At 55.9% G+C, this 16,025-nt stretch overlaps 1 protein-coding gene and 1 long non-coding RNA gene across 3 annotated transcripts in view; both read right to left on the bottom strand.

The window, feature by feature from the left end:
* Positions 1–16,025, bottom strand: part of PMEPA1 (prostate transmembrane protein, androgen induced 1) — a 58,615-nt gene that overhangs the window by 11,303 nt on the left and 31,287 nt on the right. The gene's annotated exons all lie outside the window — the stretch shown is intronic.
* The window catches only part of LOC137208110 (uncharacterized), a 45,558-nt gene that overhangs the window by 857 nt on the left and 28,676 nt on the right, over positions 1–16,025 (bottom strand). Inside the window, exon 1 of the long non-coding RNA XR_010935462.1 lies at positions 1–16,025. This exon is cut by the window's right edge and continues 28,676 nt beyond it. This is a non-coding gene — a long non-coding RNA (uncharacterized lncRNA).

The raw sequence follows: 16,025 nt of genomic DNA on the forward strand, positions 1-16,025 counted from the left end.
AAGGCCGGTAGGGCCTGAAAGAGAGCAGTGGACGAGGCCCCAGCAGGCCAAGCGGGTGTGAACAAACCTCACAGCTCTCCTGACCCCAAAAGGGCAGGAGGACCTGATTTCTGGGGGCCGGGGTCCAGCGTGAAGCGTCACCCCTAGGAAGGAGCCCAGGGCGCCGAAAGAGCCAATGTGACCACCCTGGTCCCTGGGCCACAGCCCTGTGCACATCCATGTGGGAGAAGAGAGGGGAAAACGCTCAGAAGAAGAGAAACCACGAATCATTTCTAGGCTCCATTCTGGAAGCCAAAGGCCTGGGGTCTTGGCCAGAGGAGGAGGGAGACTCCTGCGGGCTCCCGAGACCCTTGGGCAGGTCCCCAAGGGGACCCCCAGGCTGGCTCCAGGACCCTGACTCGCTGAATCCATCCCAGGTTCCCTGTGTGGAGGAGGAGGTGGTGCGAGGGCGACGTGCCCAGCACGGAGAGCACTCCTCAGGGTGACCACAGTCAGTGGGGGGCCCTGCAGCACTCCAGCCACGGCAAAACAAGGGCGGCCCGAACCCGTAAGCCTGAATAGAGAGGGTCGAGCAGGACCGAGCTGGGTATTCCGGGCCGTGCAGAGACACGGACTGGGGGGGGGGGGAGGGCGGGCACTGAGGGGTGCAGGAGAGGCCCCCCCGGCCGGCAGGTGATTCACCCCAACCCATGAGGCAGAGAACACCCTGGGCTGGGTGTTTTGACCTTGGCCACAGGGTGAGGGGGCTCTGGTCCCGCCGACAGCACCACAGTGAACTTTCACTTTCAGGGTGCTCCTTCCGGGAGACACTGCCTTGGGCGACAGGAACCCACCTTTCCGGGAAGTGTATCGGAAAGGACCTGCTGGGAACGGTGGCAAACTGGGGACCTGAGGGTGCTTGCATGCACAGTCCCCTGCCCCCACTCAAAGGAACGGAGCTGCAGGGCAGCCACCCTCACTACACAGGCTGTGCTGGGCCCCAAGCTCCATCTCGGCCCCCATTCTGCTTGATCGCATCTGCCTGGCCCCTGTGGGCAGCCTGGGTTTCAGCATTCGTACCCAACTCCTCAATCCTGCTCCCACAGCAGGCATCACTAATCGAGCAGGAGGTCCTCCTCACCAGGTCCACAGGGCACTCTAGACAGGCACTGCTAATTGAAAGCCCAGCAGGCCAAACAGGACAGCACCCAGGCAGGCTGGCCCAGTGCAGCCACACCTCCCCATCTCCCCAGAACTGCCTGGGCCTTAACGCCGGCAACACATTCTAGAGTTTTGAAAGCACCCAGCAGGCCAAAGCCTGCAGGATGGGCAGCTTCGGGAGTTCCAGCCAAGAGAGGAGCCCCCAAGATGTGGAGCCACACCGATCCTGCTGGACATGCGGCCGAGTGCCCAGCACAGTGGTGGAAGGCGTGGGTCCAACCACTGCCCCCCACTCAGCTCAAGTCTCCTGTGGCCATGGGACTCACAGCAAAGCCTGGTCACAGACAAAGGGAGACTAGAGCAAGAGGAGATGGCAGGCTGGTCCACAGCCCAAGCTCCCCGTTGTCGTGGCGACTACTCACTGGGACTACGGTCAGGATGATAACATGTACAACACACGCACGGCCCTGCTTTGAGCCCGCCTCCCCCGAGTCTGTGAGGCGCCAGCCATCACCACTGCCATTTTACAGATGGGCAAACCGAGGCATAGGGAGAAATTGCTCTAGATCAAAGGGCAGGGCCGGTCCCGAACCCAGAGCCTCCCTCAGGGAGCGAGAAGGGGAAACTGCTAAATTCTCCCAGTGTTCCCAAAGTGTCCGTTCGTTTCCCCTTCCCACGCCGGGAATACCTCGGAGGATGCCCAGTCCTGTCTCCCTGCATGTACCAGCTACCAGCTGTGTGACTCTGGGCACAGGCACCCCTGTGAGGTCCCCGGGGGATGAAATAATAGATGTCAAGAGCTCAGGACGGGGCAGAAAACAGCACGTGATCCTGTCACAATTCCCAACATGCCTTTGGGGACAACAGGCGCCCCTCACCCAGGCCGATGCCCTGGAAACGCTGAGCATGCCTCACGGGCCTCTGCCCCAGGGTCAGTCCAGAAAGGTCACCCAGGGTGGCGGCTGGACTTCTGGGCACTGGTCTCTGCTCCAAGGACAGGAGCCTTTGGGGAGGAAACATCACGTTTCCCTCATCCTGTTCTGGGCGTCAAGTCCGCTCGCTGTTGAGGGGTGGGGGTGGGGGAGAGGTCCTGCCACTTTTCTTCATAATCTCCCCCTTGGGATGGGTGATGGATGTGGCAGGCTCTTGGGGGTGGCCAAGCCCATCTTCCACATGCAAAGTAAGGTCATTCTAATTTGAGTGTCTTCTTTCCTTGTGAATAATTTCAAATTAACAGGTTCGTCCGCCTCATTGGAGCGGCCTGACCCTCCTTTTGTCTCCTCCTCCAGAGACAGACGTAGTCACGTCGAGACGCGTGCACGGGCATCTCTGATCCTCTCCCAGCCCCTCTGACACTACTGAGAGAGGCAGCGTCGCGGAGAGGTCCCTCAAGGCCAGGCACAGCCCAAATCCGTACAGGCATCGTCTTACTGAACCGTCACCAGCATTCCGTGAAGTAGATACTAACATGACCCCCGCCGCCAACTTTACAGATGGGGAAACTGAGGCTGGGAGAGGGGAGGTGACTGGCCAAAGGCCACACAGCCCAAGAGAGCCCAGACCCCCCCAAGCCCATACTTTCAGGGCCAGGTTAGGCTGATGCCCCACACCCAGCGGTCCTGGGTGCCGTGGCCCCAGAGTGTCGGGAACAGTGTGGGTTCAAGCCAGGCGCTTGTGTGGAGTGGGCTTGGTCGCCAGGCTGGTTCAGGACCGCTGGAGCATCGCCTGTCATGTGTCCTCGAACCCAGTATCTTGGCCAGCAGTAACCACCTCCCCACCAGCATGGAGGAAAGTCACAGGATGGTTAGAAGGATCTCGTGCCAGGCACTCAGGGCAGCTCTGGGCACCTCCCGCGAAACTGCAGAAAGATACTCACAGCTGCGTTCTCCTCTGCTGCTACCTGAGTGCCAGGCACCCGCCCAGAACAGGACCTTCCCTCTTCATTCCCACAAACCCCCAGGGGCAGCAACGTCGGTCAGACCAAGAGTCAGAAGAGAACAGTCCTGACTCCGAGGCTTCCTCCTCCGGCACCTGGGGGAGCCAGGACGCGCTCTCAGAATGAGATTTTTAAAATAAAATTAAACTGAATAAAAATTCAAGTCAGGCTTTGAAAGGAAGCCAACCGTATCAAAATAGTTCTCAAACTCTCAACCAGACTTGCGACACAGGAAGAATACACAGGATCACACGTGTGGCCCGGGGATACTATCACAGTAAATATAACCCGGCCGGTTTCGACGCGACAGGCAGCCTGTGGTTTCCACCGGCGACCACTTCGCAGGTGCTGTTGACGCCCTGCTGTTTGGTGTCCATGTTCCTGTTCGGGCTGGTTAAGGTAAAGATGCAGTTCTTTTGCGTCCAAGCTTATGGTCCCCTGTTCTTGGTGATGGAGCCACAACGTGAACCAAACGCAGGAACCTTGGTTCAAACCCCTGTCCGGCCACTTCCCAGCTGTAAATGGGGCTGGTGTAGAATTCACCATGCGACGTGGGCACGACTGTCACTGGGCTCTCAGTTAATAATCGGAGCGGCAGCCCGGCGCTGGGGCTCTTTTCTCCTTCCTTGGCTGGAGAGCTGGGCCGGAGTCCACCCAACTCCTGCCAGCCCACGGGAGGTCTCCAGACCAGACGGCTCTCCCCCCTCCCCCGCCGCCTGCCCCCATCGCGTCTGCTCCGGGCGGCGGGGCAGCCAGCGTGCTTCCTGGTTAACAAGCAGCCCGTGCAGGCAGCCCTGTCTGGCCTCCCGGCCGTACGCCGAGGAATTAGGAATTGGCACTGTCTGAAATTTATGAAAATCTAATCTCGTTAGGCCTGCCTGGATGTGACGGGGCCGGGCCGGGGCGGGCCTCATTGTCATTCAGTGGAGCCCTAGCCTGCCTGGGGTTCCTGCCACTTCATTTGCTGCCCCTCCTCCACCACTGCATTTGAATAAGAGCCCAGCTCCTTCCCCCCCTGGAATTTCAAATAAAATTGAACCAGACGTCAAAGGAATAACTTTCTGATCGCTCCTGGTGCTATTTCAAGCACCCCTGACGCACCTTTCTTTCTTAGGGTAAGACCATTTGTAAGTAAAAAATGGGTCTTTCTCTTAAGGTTTGGGAGGTGGGCAGCAAATCTAGGCCAGTTTTCTCTTTTTTAAAGACAGACCACATCACTTACCCAAGCACCTACTCTGTGCCAAGCACACGGCTGGGCTCCGGGCACCTCATACCGGAACACATAACCGTGAGATACTATCCACTGTTGTCTGGTGTTGCGGGTTAGGGGCAAACAAGTTCTAGGCTGGCTGGGGCGGGGGGATCTGGCCTTGCACAGGGGCCTGGGGCTCCCCGCATTGCTGCTCGTGGAAGAATTTAGGGTACAGACTCAGAACACGAGGTCTGCCCCCAAGATTCCTGGGTTCGCATTCCAACTTTACCACTTAAACTGTGACCTTCGGTATATCACTAGTGTCCTCATCTGGGGGGGGGGAAGAGGGATCACCCAGTCCCCACTTCACATGGCTGTGTGAAGTGAGTTAACTGGAGCCACGGACTCAGGATGACAGCACCTCTGCAGGGAGACCACCTGGGAAGCCTCATTACGGGAACCAAGAACTCCAGGCCCTGGGCCACACCTATCCCCTAGCAGACCTGAGCTGTGGAATCCACAGTAGCTGGAGAAGGCCCATCCAAGTGGGCCCCTCTGCCAGTGCGGTAGCTGATGGACGGTGCAAGCTGGGGGCATCTCTGCAGAGCAAAATAACAATCTCTCAGAACTTCCAAGAGACAACCTTTGACCAGGCAAATCACTTCCTGGGTATTTATCTCCACGTGCATTTCTCCCGGGACCCTCTCACTTTCGCTCTCTCTGCTCTAATAAGAGTTCTGTTCTGTGTTCTGTAAAAGGTCCCAACACAGCCCACCTGAGGGCCTTTGCACGTGCCTCTCCCTCTGCCTGGAATGATCCTTCCCCACATCCACGTGCGCGCTCCCTCCTTACCTTCTGGTCTCTGTTCCAACGTCACTTCCTCAGGAAGCATCCCTGAGCATCCTGTCTGAACCAGTGCCTGCCCCAGTCCCCAGGACCCCGTGTCCCGTGCGGGCTTCACTCTCCTCTGCAGCTGTAATCAGAGGCCACATGCGGCCTGTCTAACGGCTTGTTTCCTGCCTCTCCCTCCTCGAATGCCAGTGTCCAGCGACCCTGTGAGCATTCTGTGTCCCCAGCACCTTTCCCAGAGCAGACGCACAATACATGTGTGGAATAAAGGACCGCAGGGCTCTCAGGTAAACAGAGGAGGGTCAGGAAGGCCCACAGCGGGTGTGCGTGAAAAGGGAGAATGACTGGGAATCACGTAAACGTCCCTCCAAGGGGTCGACGCGACCAGGAAGGCACGGCCGGCAGGTCTGTGGGCGCTGACACGGAAAGATGCCCCGTGAGAAAGAGGAGAAGCCACCAGGTAGGACGAGCCCATCTTTGTTTAGAAAAGCACAAACGTGTGTATTTTAAAACAAAAGCGAATCTTGCGATAAATACATATGCCCGTGACTACATGCGTCTACGCAGACCAGGGGACAGGTGTGGTTACCCTGGTGGGTGCCCAAGAGGGGACGGCCCCTTCCTTGTAACACACGCTCCTGCACACTCAGCACTGTTGAGCGTGTGTAACTACATTCATAATAAAAGAGAAAAACAAAGATGTAAGAAGCACCTGTCAGTATCCAAACAGGCAGCCTCTCCCCGTAATGGGGCTTCCCAGGTGTCTCCGGGCAGAGGTGCCGTCATCCTGGGTCTGGCAGCAGGTCTGGGTCAAGTCTCTCAGCCTGGGATTGAGGGCAGTGGAGCCCAGGCATCGGGTAGCCTCTGACTGTTCCTGGGAGATTAGGTGCGGCACTGACATTGCCCTTGGTGGGGCACGGAAGGGCCTGATGGCCCCTCCAGGTGGCCCCGGCTGAGGAGCCCAAGGTGATACCCAGGTGCCAGGTGGTCATCTAGTCCCCGGGCCTGGCCTCCCCTCGCCTGGAGAGGGGAGACACGTGTGGATGAATGCACAGCTTGCCCCGTGAGACTGTGGCTCCCTGTCTCTCCCCAACACTGGCTGGACTGACGGCCTCCCCAGGGATGCAGTGTGTGGTGCTGTAGAGCGAATGGGACGACAGGGGATGGTCCACGCTCACACCTGAGCCACACCCTCTGCCCGACCACTTCCAGCCTTTCCTCGCCCAGCTGACCCCTTCCCCCACTTCCCTCTCCCCCCCGGATTGCACCCGCGCACACGTGCATGCATGAACACACACACATGCACACGCACGCACACACACGCACGCACACACGCACGTACTTCCCTGCTGGGCTTGCCCCCCACGCCCTCCTGAGCTCCCAAGCATGTGGGCATCGGTCTCCCAGCTCTTACACTCATCTAGTCTAGAGCATCACGGGATGGCAGCACCGGAAGCAGCTCTACAGCCCCCCACAGCTGCAGCCTAACAGAAGGTCCACTCTAGTCTGTCCCAGTGGCGGTGGAAGCATCCGGAAGCCCAGGGGACCCTACAGTCAAGGTTCATTAATTAGACAATAAATACAGGGCCAGGTTTAAAGGGTGTTGATGGTAAATCATTAGCCCCACATATCCTGCTTATGTGTGCGTCTCCTTTTAACTAGTAAGATACCTTGTCCCGGTTACAGGCGAACTGCCTTCTTGTACCCGAGTGGCAGAAGTGTGCGGGGCCTCACCCCACACATCCCGAGGTCGCCTTTTGGGTGGTGGCCTGGGAAGGAGCTGCAGCTGGGCAATGGGTGAGCCCCGGGTCTCAAAGTGCGTGTGGGAATGGGGTGGGGAAATCAACTCCAGGGAGAGCAGAAGGTCTTTATAATCATTTCAGAACCTCACGATTAAATGCTCCTTCAATAAGAAAAGACAAAGCAGTGCCTTTTACCTTTCTTGCTATTATCCGCATGGAAAGAACTAATGGGACTTGCTTTTTTCTATTGTCACTGACGTCGAACGTCTTTAAACACCCACTGTCAGCAAAACAGCAATCACCGTTGGAGAGTTATTGGCAGGATGGAGTGAATTTGCGGTGAGAGAGCCCTTTCTGTCAGTGGACAAGGAGGTGCAGTGGAAAGCGATTGGAAATAAATGAAATGCGTTTTGTTAATTGAGGAGAGGAGGCATGGGTGAGTGAGCTGTCTGTGGTGGCAATGTCAACGGTCAGAATCACTTCGGAGGGCACCATGGCAGTACGTACCAAAACCTGAAATGCATACTACCTTTCCACCCAGCAATTTTAACTTCCGGGATTGTATCCAACAGAAAAATTCGCAGAAGGAGCTGAGAGCATATACGTATAAGGACACCTCTGCAGGGTTTCTGGTAAACGTGAACAACCAGAGACCGTCCAAATCCCACTAGACAAACCCTGGTGTGTGTATAAATATATCTATCTATCTATCTCACTATCGAATACAATGGGGCCACTAGAAAGGTACATAAGTCTATAGTGGGGTTTCCCAACCTTGATACTACTGCTGTTTTGAGCTGGATACCTCTCTGCGGTGTGCTCTGTGCATTGTAGGATATCTAGCCACACCCCTGGCCTCTACGCACTAGATACCAGGAGCACCATCACTGCCAAGTTGTGACAACCAAAAACGTCTGCAGACATCGCCCAAGGTCCCCTGCGGGGCAGAATCACCCCTGGCTGAGAACGGCTGATCTATAGATCGGATGGTGGCTGGCTGTTTGCAATTCCTGCTGAGCAGAAATAATGAAACTGGAACAGTATATATAATATGGACCCATTTTTATAGCAAAAATGAGGATAAAAATCAAATTGTTCGTGATGCCACTTCTGCAAGAGGGAGTCTATCCTTTTTGCTTTTTGTATGCCTATATTGCTTGTATCTTTATAACAAGCATTGACAACTTTAATTTAATCAATCTTAATTAACATACCAAAGAGACTCAGGCGCCTGTGTGCCTGTGTGTGTGTGTGTGTGTGTGTGTGTGTGTGTGTGTGTGTGTGTGTGAGTTTCAGCATGCGGTGACAACGCGACTCTCGCTTGCCCTCACCACTCAGGAGTCACCGTGTGCTCCTTGGAAACCAGCAGATGTTTCTCTCAATTACCAATTTTCAAGGGCCTGGTGTTTCCCAACATGAGCTCGGAGGGGCTTGGAGGGCAGCGCCAGGAGAGGGAAAGTGAATGCGGCTCCCTTTCCAGGCCTCTCAGACAAAGAGCTCAGCTCTGAATCGGCCCACAATGCGGCCGGTATTGAGCCGCTTCTCAATAGCTCCTCCATCAACCCGACCCCGTGCTGGAGGCTTCGGGGTCGGCGAGATCCGCTCCGTCAGGAGGGATCTCAGCGCTGGCCACGGGTGCCCCTTCCCTTAGGACCACGAAGGGCCCAGCCATTCTGGGTCTCAACCAGGGCAGCGGCAGGAGATGCAGTGATGGCCAAGGTCAGACGTCAGGAGAGGCTGGAGAAGCTATAAGAGCAGGACGGGGTCCCCTGAACCCTTGGGCTCCCAGGAACTGAATCTGATTCAGCAAACACCTAGAGTGGCCTCAGCAGGGGCCCTGGAGCTGGCCTGCCTAGATCCAAACCCCAGCTCTACCTACGGCCAAACGTGCGACCTGAGGACGTTATTTCATCTTCTGCGCCTCAGTTTCCGCATCTGGAGAGGCGGGGCACCAGGAGCGCCCAGCTTAAGTCACGCAGGTGGATGGGGCGGCTGAATCCGTATGAAGTGCCCGGAGCATGTTAAGTGGCCCATAAGCATCAGCTGTCATCCACGAGGGCTACTTGCTCGGCTCTCCAACTTTCATTGCTCATCGCCTCCTGATTGCCTACAAGATCCTCGCAGCCAACAGCATCCCTGCTGCCCCGTGAGCAGAATCTGCACTTCCCTTCTGCTGGGCCTTTGCCCAGGGTGGTCCACCTTCCTGGGATGCCCCCTCTCCTCTTCCTAATCCGGCTCTGAGCCCAGCTCCAACTACCTGACCCCCCGCGGTCACTTCCTTCTCTGGCTTTCTCTGGCAGTTTTAAGCTCTCCCATATCACTTGGTGGTTAATGTTGTAAATACCAACCAGGATATCCGCTATGAGTTCCAAGAAAATGTATGTGTCATGACTTAGCCTTCCCTTGGTCTGTGTCTTCTTGCCACTGTCAGTCTGTCCACACCATCAGGATGCTGTCTCCTTGTCCTGCAGCTTCCTCACAGCCAGCATAAGACTGGCAAGCAGGAGCCTTTCTGCCCAGTCTTTGCAAGGGGTGGGGGTGCGCACTCCTCTTCAACCCTCAAAGCCCACCTGTGGTTGTCCCAGAGCAACTTTTACATCCTATTATGGTGTCAAGCCTAGGCCATTGCCATGTGGGATTCCCAGCTCCAAGGAAGAGGGAATCCCTTTTTCTGGTTTCTCACTGGTGTCTGGCCCACCATGGTGCTCAGGCAGCAAAGAAACTTGTATTGGTCAATACATTGCCAAAAAGTAAGGAGCCTGGAACCTCCAGAGCAGTGCAGAGGCTTGAGGTGTAGACCTGGATGTGCCAGGCTCATAGCAAACCCTAAAGTGATAGCTACTACGGGGGCTGGTGCTAACAGATCAACTTACAAGGAGTGGCAGTTCTCACCTGCCTTCTCAAATCCTCTGTTTGGAGCAGAAGGGTACCTTGTGTTACGGACTGAATGTGTGTTCCCTCAAAAATAGTATGTTAAAGTCCTAACACCCCAAGTGTGGCTGTATTTGGGGATGGGGCCTCCGAAAAAGCAATTAAGGATAAATGGGGCCATAAGGGTGGGGCCCTGGTCCTATAGGATTAGTATTCTTATAAGACACACCAGTGGGGATTCCCTGGTGGTCCAGTGGTTAGGACTCAGAGCTTTCACTGCCGGGGCCCGGGTTCAATCCCTGGCCAGGGAACTAGGATCCTGCAAGCTGTGCGGTGTGGCCAAAAAAAAGAGACACCAGAGAGCTCACCTTCTCTCTCCGCACACACACACCAAGGAAAGGCCATGTGAGGACACAGCAAGAAGGTGGCCCGTCTACCAGCAAGGAGGGAAGCCCTCACCAGAACCCAATTTACTGGCACCTTGAACAGTAGGAGCTGATGCAGGGAAATCAACTACAAGCCGTGGAGGCAGGAAACCTGCCCTGGGTGGGGAGGTGGGGATGGGCCTATGGAGACACAAGTGCACCCACGGGGACAGAAGCACAGCCAGCAGCCTGCCCGCAATCTCCCAGGGCGCATGTGGTTTTATTTTCCAGGAGGGACGTTCTCTTCTGTCATCTACATCCAGCCTCAGGGACTTTTCAGTCCCACTCATTCACTCCGGGGCGCACGTTCACTGTGCACCTCCTATGTGTCAGGCCCTGCACCAGGCCCCGGGGATTCAGAGCCAGGCCCCGGGAGCTGAGGATATCCAGGGCGGTAAGTAAATCCTGCTCTCTGTGGCAAAAGGATTTGAACCTGTGTGCTCAGAACCCTGGGTGGATTTATTTCTGGGACAGGAAATCAATGATCTGGATTCTCCCAAGGCCGTTCTAACAACACACGCATACAACAGGTGTGGCCCCCACTCCCCGTTTCCCGGGTCCAAGTTTTCACCTCATGGAGCTTTCCCAGCAGCTCCAGGTTTGGGCGGCGGGTTTAGTCTTATGGTCCCCCTATTACAGGGACAGGGAATCTGAGGCTCGGGGAGGGACACGCCCACACTCACACAGGTTTCCACGCGGGGCCTGGTGTCCTAACCGTCACCCTCTCCCGACAAGAAGCTCAACACGAAGCCACACCACAAACCACCGCCTCCCGGCAGCCCCAGGCTGAAGTGGTCCCTCACTCTCTCTCACCTCCTCTCGTCTTGTAGAAAGAGCGGCAGCCGGCAAAGGCCGAGTCCGTCAGGAGACAGACTGGGCTGCAAGGTGACACGCGTGCCAACGTGCTGGCCTGGGGACACAGGTGGTGCATCACCTCGATGTGGGCCTCGGGTCCCGAGGAAGAGCCCTGGCCCAGGAGTTTATTTACAGGTTTCAGTGGGCGGGGGCATGGGCTCTAGGAAACAAGGCTGGACACACGGACAGTCGGCCACTGCATGGATTCCCTGGCTGGGCAGGGCCCACGGCCAGGAAGAGCTTGGGTGGGGGAAGTGACGTCACCACGGCAGGAACCCCCTTCCCCCAGCAGGTGGGAGCCCCAGCGTCTGTCTCTGCCTCTCTCCGAGGGCCTGAGAGTCTGGGTCTGTCTGAGGGCGTCTGTGTGTCTGTCTCGCATCGTTGACCGTCTGCGTTCGTATGGCCTTCTCTCGGGCTGTTTGTCTTTGAGTATCTCCCGCGCGCGCGCGTGTGTGCGTGTGTGTATGTGCGTGTGTGCCTGTGTGTGTGTGTGTGTGCATGTGTGCGTGTGTGTATGCGTGTGTGCGCGCGCGCGTGTGTGTGTGCGTGCGTGACAGTCTGGGGTCTAGATCTGTCCAGTCTTTCCCTGCGACTCTCATGCGTCCCTTCCTCTCTCCTTTTCAGGCAACAAGCAAAACAAATTCCCAGAGGGCAGTTACAAGCCTCCCAGACACCAGCTGCCTCTCCGGGTCCCCACGCCACGGGTGAGGCTATTCCAGCACTCGGTATCATTTCCTTTTGAACATCTTCCAGGAGCAGAAAATTCCAAAGAATGGAAAGACCAAGGTTCCGAACAGCTGTTCTCTGAGGGAAGCAGAGCTTATGATGGGGACTGAGAGGGGGACATAGCAAAGCCGTGGGAGACAAGCGGCCTGGCTCTGGATTTGAGTCCAGGAGCTACCACTTCCCGTATGTGTGACCTTCGGTGGCTACTTGGCCCCCTTTGCTCTGTTTCCCCATCGTAAAGCATGGACCAGTAACGGTATCACCTCCCAGGATTGTGGAGGATGAACTGAGCTAGTAGATGTGTACTAGCTCTCCCAACACTAACAGGTACACAGCAAGTGCATAATAAATGGTGGGCGTCATTAGATTAAAAAGCAGGCAGCCGCACCTGACCAGGTGTGAGGGACACGAGAGCATCCGCACGTGTTCGTCAGCGATCCGGAGTGAACGATGCTGAGCAGGCGAGTTCAGTTTGTGGGATAACAACTGGCGTGGACAGAGGGAGGAGAGAAAAAGGCGAGAAGGACAGAGAAACCAGGAAAGTCACCAGGAGACAGACCCACAGGGGAGTCCAAAGTCCAGGTCCAGATGCTCGAGGGGGTGGCCGGCAGGGGTCCTCTTCCTGCCCTAACGGCTCATCAGATGCAGATCCAGCCACGGGGAGACTCTGCCCTGTGCTGTGCTCCAGAGGGAGCCCACCGCCCTCACGGGGAGCCTGCGGGGGTCTTCCCAGGCTGAGGTTGGAGGAGACTTGGGGGTCCTCCTTCAAGAGCAAAAGGTTTGCCTACGTGTTCTCTCTCATCTCCCTGCTTCCTCCACTGCACGCTGACACCCCTCCCCAGTCCACCCTGTGCCCAGCAGGCAGAGCAGTCTTTAAACACCACCAATTGGATCCCTGACTCACGCTCAGATTAAAGCCCTGCAATGCCCACTCAACCTCATTCCTGTACCTCTGGTCTCCTTCCCGTGCTCACCACACTCCAGCCATGCTGGCCTTTTTCCTGTTCTCACCCCAGGACCTTTGCACGTGCAATTCTGTCCTGGGATGTTTCACGTTCCCACCTCAGGGAGGCCTCCCGGTCATCCTATCCCAAATGCACTCACCTCCCACCACCCTCTGCACCTCCTGATGGCCTGTCTTGGCCATGAGGGGCAACATAGTGCACAGTTAGGAGCCTGGATTATCCACTCTGTCCCATGGCTCTCTGTGGCTCTGTTTCTTTATCTGCATCTGCAGTGAGGGGCGTTGCAAAGGATAGCGCCCGCTCCCTGGCCGGCTTGAGGACTGTAAGAGTGGAGAGTGCGTGGCGTGGGGCACAGCACCGTGTAAGAGTAACTATATCTTCTTTACCGATTCGATGGTTGTTTATTGCTGATTTCACCTCAGCAGCAAGGAAGCTCCACGCGAAGGCCCTTGTTTACCTTGCTCTTGCTGAACCCCTGGAGGGCAACACCATGCTTGGCACCGTACGCTGCCCTCAATTAATATTTGAAGGAGGAAGGAATTCACGTCCAAGGTCCACTTGCTGGGACTCACATCTCTCCCCACAGGCCAGAGGATGGACGGGTGTTGCTGAAAAGTGGAGGGTCTTTCACAAAACGAAATATGCAACTACCATACGACCCAGGAATTACGCTCCTGGGCTTTTAGCCCAGAGAAACGAAAACTTATGTTCGCATAAAAACCTGGACGTGAAAGTTCACAGGGGCTTTATTCAAAACAGCCCCAAACTGGAAGCAGCCCAGATGCCCTTCGGCAGGTGAGTGGTCAAACGAACCAGGGGTACCTCCGTGGCCCAGAAACAATGGAAAGGAATGAACTACTGATACGCAAAACGACCTGCGAGGCTCTTCAGAGTCATACCAAGTGAAAAAAAGCCAATCTCAAAAGGTTACATACTGTACGATTCCAGTTATATAACAGTCTCAAAATGACAAAATTATAGAGATGAACAGATTACTGGTTGCCAGTGGTTCGTCTGATAAAACTGCATGGAACTAAGCATGCACACAGGTACACACAAACGCACGTGCACAAACACACTCGCTCAAATGAGTGCATGAGAATGGGGAAGATGGGAGCAAGGTCAATGGACGCTACTGAACGCCGATTCCTGGCTGGGATACTGCGCCATCGCCGCAGAAGCTGTTAGCACTGGGGGAAGCCGGAGGAAGTGTATAAGAGCTCTCCCTGTATCATTTCTTACGACTGCATGCGAATCTATGATTATCTCAAAATAAAAAGTTAAAAAAGAAAAGTGAGGAGTATGGGGGGCCCTGTCTCTTGGGGCCCTACATCACCCTGGCAGAGGGCAATGCCAGCTGCTTCAAGCGATCCCTGGGGCACGCACGGCCCAGGTCTGGTGCTGGGAGGATGGCTTACTTCGGGGGGAGGGTAAGAGCCGAAACAGAAGCCCCTCCGCCCCCCTGTCCCGGCCTCGCTCCGTCTCCCGCTCACAGCATCTGTCATCTGTGCTGCAGCCAGCCAGACGAAACCATCCCTCGGCTGTCATCTCTCAACTTGCAGGTCTGGCTCCCAGGTTTGAAGATTAAATTCTAAACATGCCGTTTAAAATTTAGAAATGAAGAAAGAAGATTTTAAGTAACCTCTAAGCATTGTCCTACCCCCCCACCCCCCGCAGCAGAGAGCAAAGCACCTCCTACTTCTGTCCCAAAGGGAGAGAGAGCAGCTTGGGTTCCCCAAAGTATCACCACATCCCCAATACAACCCAATAGCCCCAAAACGACAGGTCAAAGCGTCAGGTATCCCCAAGGTAAAGCATCACTGTTAAGTATCAACGCGTCGCCGATGACGAAGTGACTGCAAACTGCTGCTGGTCGCCATCTCGGGCACAGAAGAGTCAGGAGCTGCAGGGATCTTCAAACAACACGGGCGTCTTGGGAGACACCTGAGTGTCCTCTCAAATATGGCTCACCTGTCTTCTCAGGAAACCTGACCGGAACCGGAATTGACCTGTGATGAGCGCTGGTCCCTCCGCATCTGGGGGTCCAGGCCAGCCCTGTGCTAGCTCAGGAGAAGCAACGCCTGCTCCCATGGGGCTCACGCCGACTGGGGAGAGACCAAAGCTGAGCTATAAATATGCAAGTAAGCACCAACAGCTAAGGGTGTTTAGGAAGACAGCACAAGAGGGTGATGGGGGGAGTGCCCAGGAAGGGGGGAGGCTCCTCGGATGGGGAGTCAGGGACCCATCTTTGAGGAGGTGGCCTTCAAGCCAAGACCTGAAAGGTGAGGAGAGCTGGGGGAAGAACACTCCTGGCTTAATGAACGTCCAGTGCAAATGCCCGGAGGCAGGAACGTCTGCCACATTCAAGGGGAAGAAAGAAGACTGATGCCTCTGGGCCACGGAGTGAGGGCATGAAGTGGAGTGAGCTGCTCTGGGGCCGGCAAAGTACACGAGAGTCTCTGGGGTGCCTGGGTGTGTGCGTGCAAGCAGAAGCAGCACAGAAAGTGTGAGTTTCGAAACGATTCACTTTCCAGCGCGATTTTCCGAACACGGCCACACGTCAGAATCGCCGTGGAAGCTCCTTAAACGCAGCACACGGCCCCCACGTCCACGACCGAGTCGACATCTTCCAGTGCTGTGTTCAGGGACCTGCAGGATTTGGTGTGTCTTACAATCACCCTGCTGTGGATTAGTCGATTTCTATCAGGCTTCTCACTCCTTTAGTGGAGGATCCACTTGTTCAAATAAACTCTTACACTCAAGTCCCAGATGTAAAAGCAAATGCCGGAACTTAATATTTAAACTAATTAAGGTGAAAGGGAGAGGAAGGGGTGGACACCTGGGACCTTGAGTGGTTCAGAGAACCCTGAAGTGACTGGGGTCAGGAACGAAGCCGGACAGAAAACAGGCCTGCGGGATGCTGGGCCTCTGGGGAAGGCGGCAGCTTGGAAACCCCCAACATGGGTCAGAAACAAAAAGGACGGACCAGAGAGGGGAAGAGACCTGCTCAGAGTCACGGAGCGACCTGGGCAAGGCTGGAGGGGCCGGCGCCAGCCTCCCAATCCCTTGGATACCAGCTGCCCACACTGGCATTACCTGGTGGGGGTCAGCATGACGCACCAGGACCCTGCCTGCCTTTTCCAGGTGGCGTGGAGACTGCCTCGCGGTCACCGAAAGCCCCAGGTTGGATGAGTGAACGGGAGGCATGACTCCTGCCCATCAGCCACACCAGCTAAGATGGCTGGGCTGGGCTGTGCTACAAGCTTTAAGTGCATTCTATCGTTCAAGGCTCCCAGCGGCCACTGACAGGATGTCCTGTCAGCG

The sequence above is a fragment of the Pseudorca crassidens genome, chromosome 15, assembly GCF_039906515.1.
Source record: "Pseudorca crassidens isolate mPseCra1 chromosome 15, mPseCra1.hap1, whole genome shotgun sequence".
Classification (NCBI taxonomy): Eukaryota; Metazoa; Chordata; class Mammalia; order Artiodactyla; family Delphinidae; genus Pseudorca; species Pseudorca crassidens.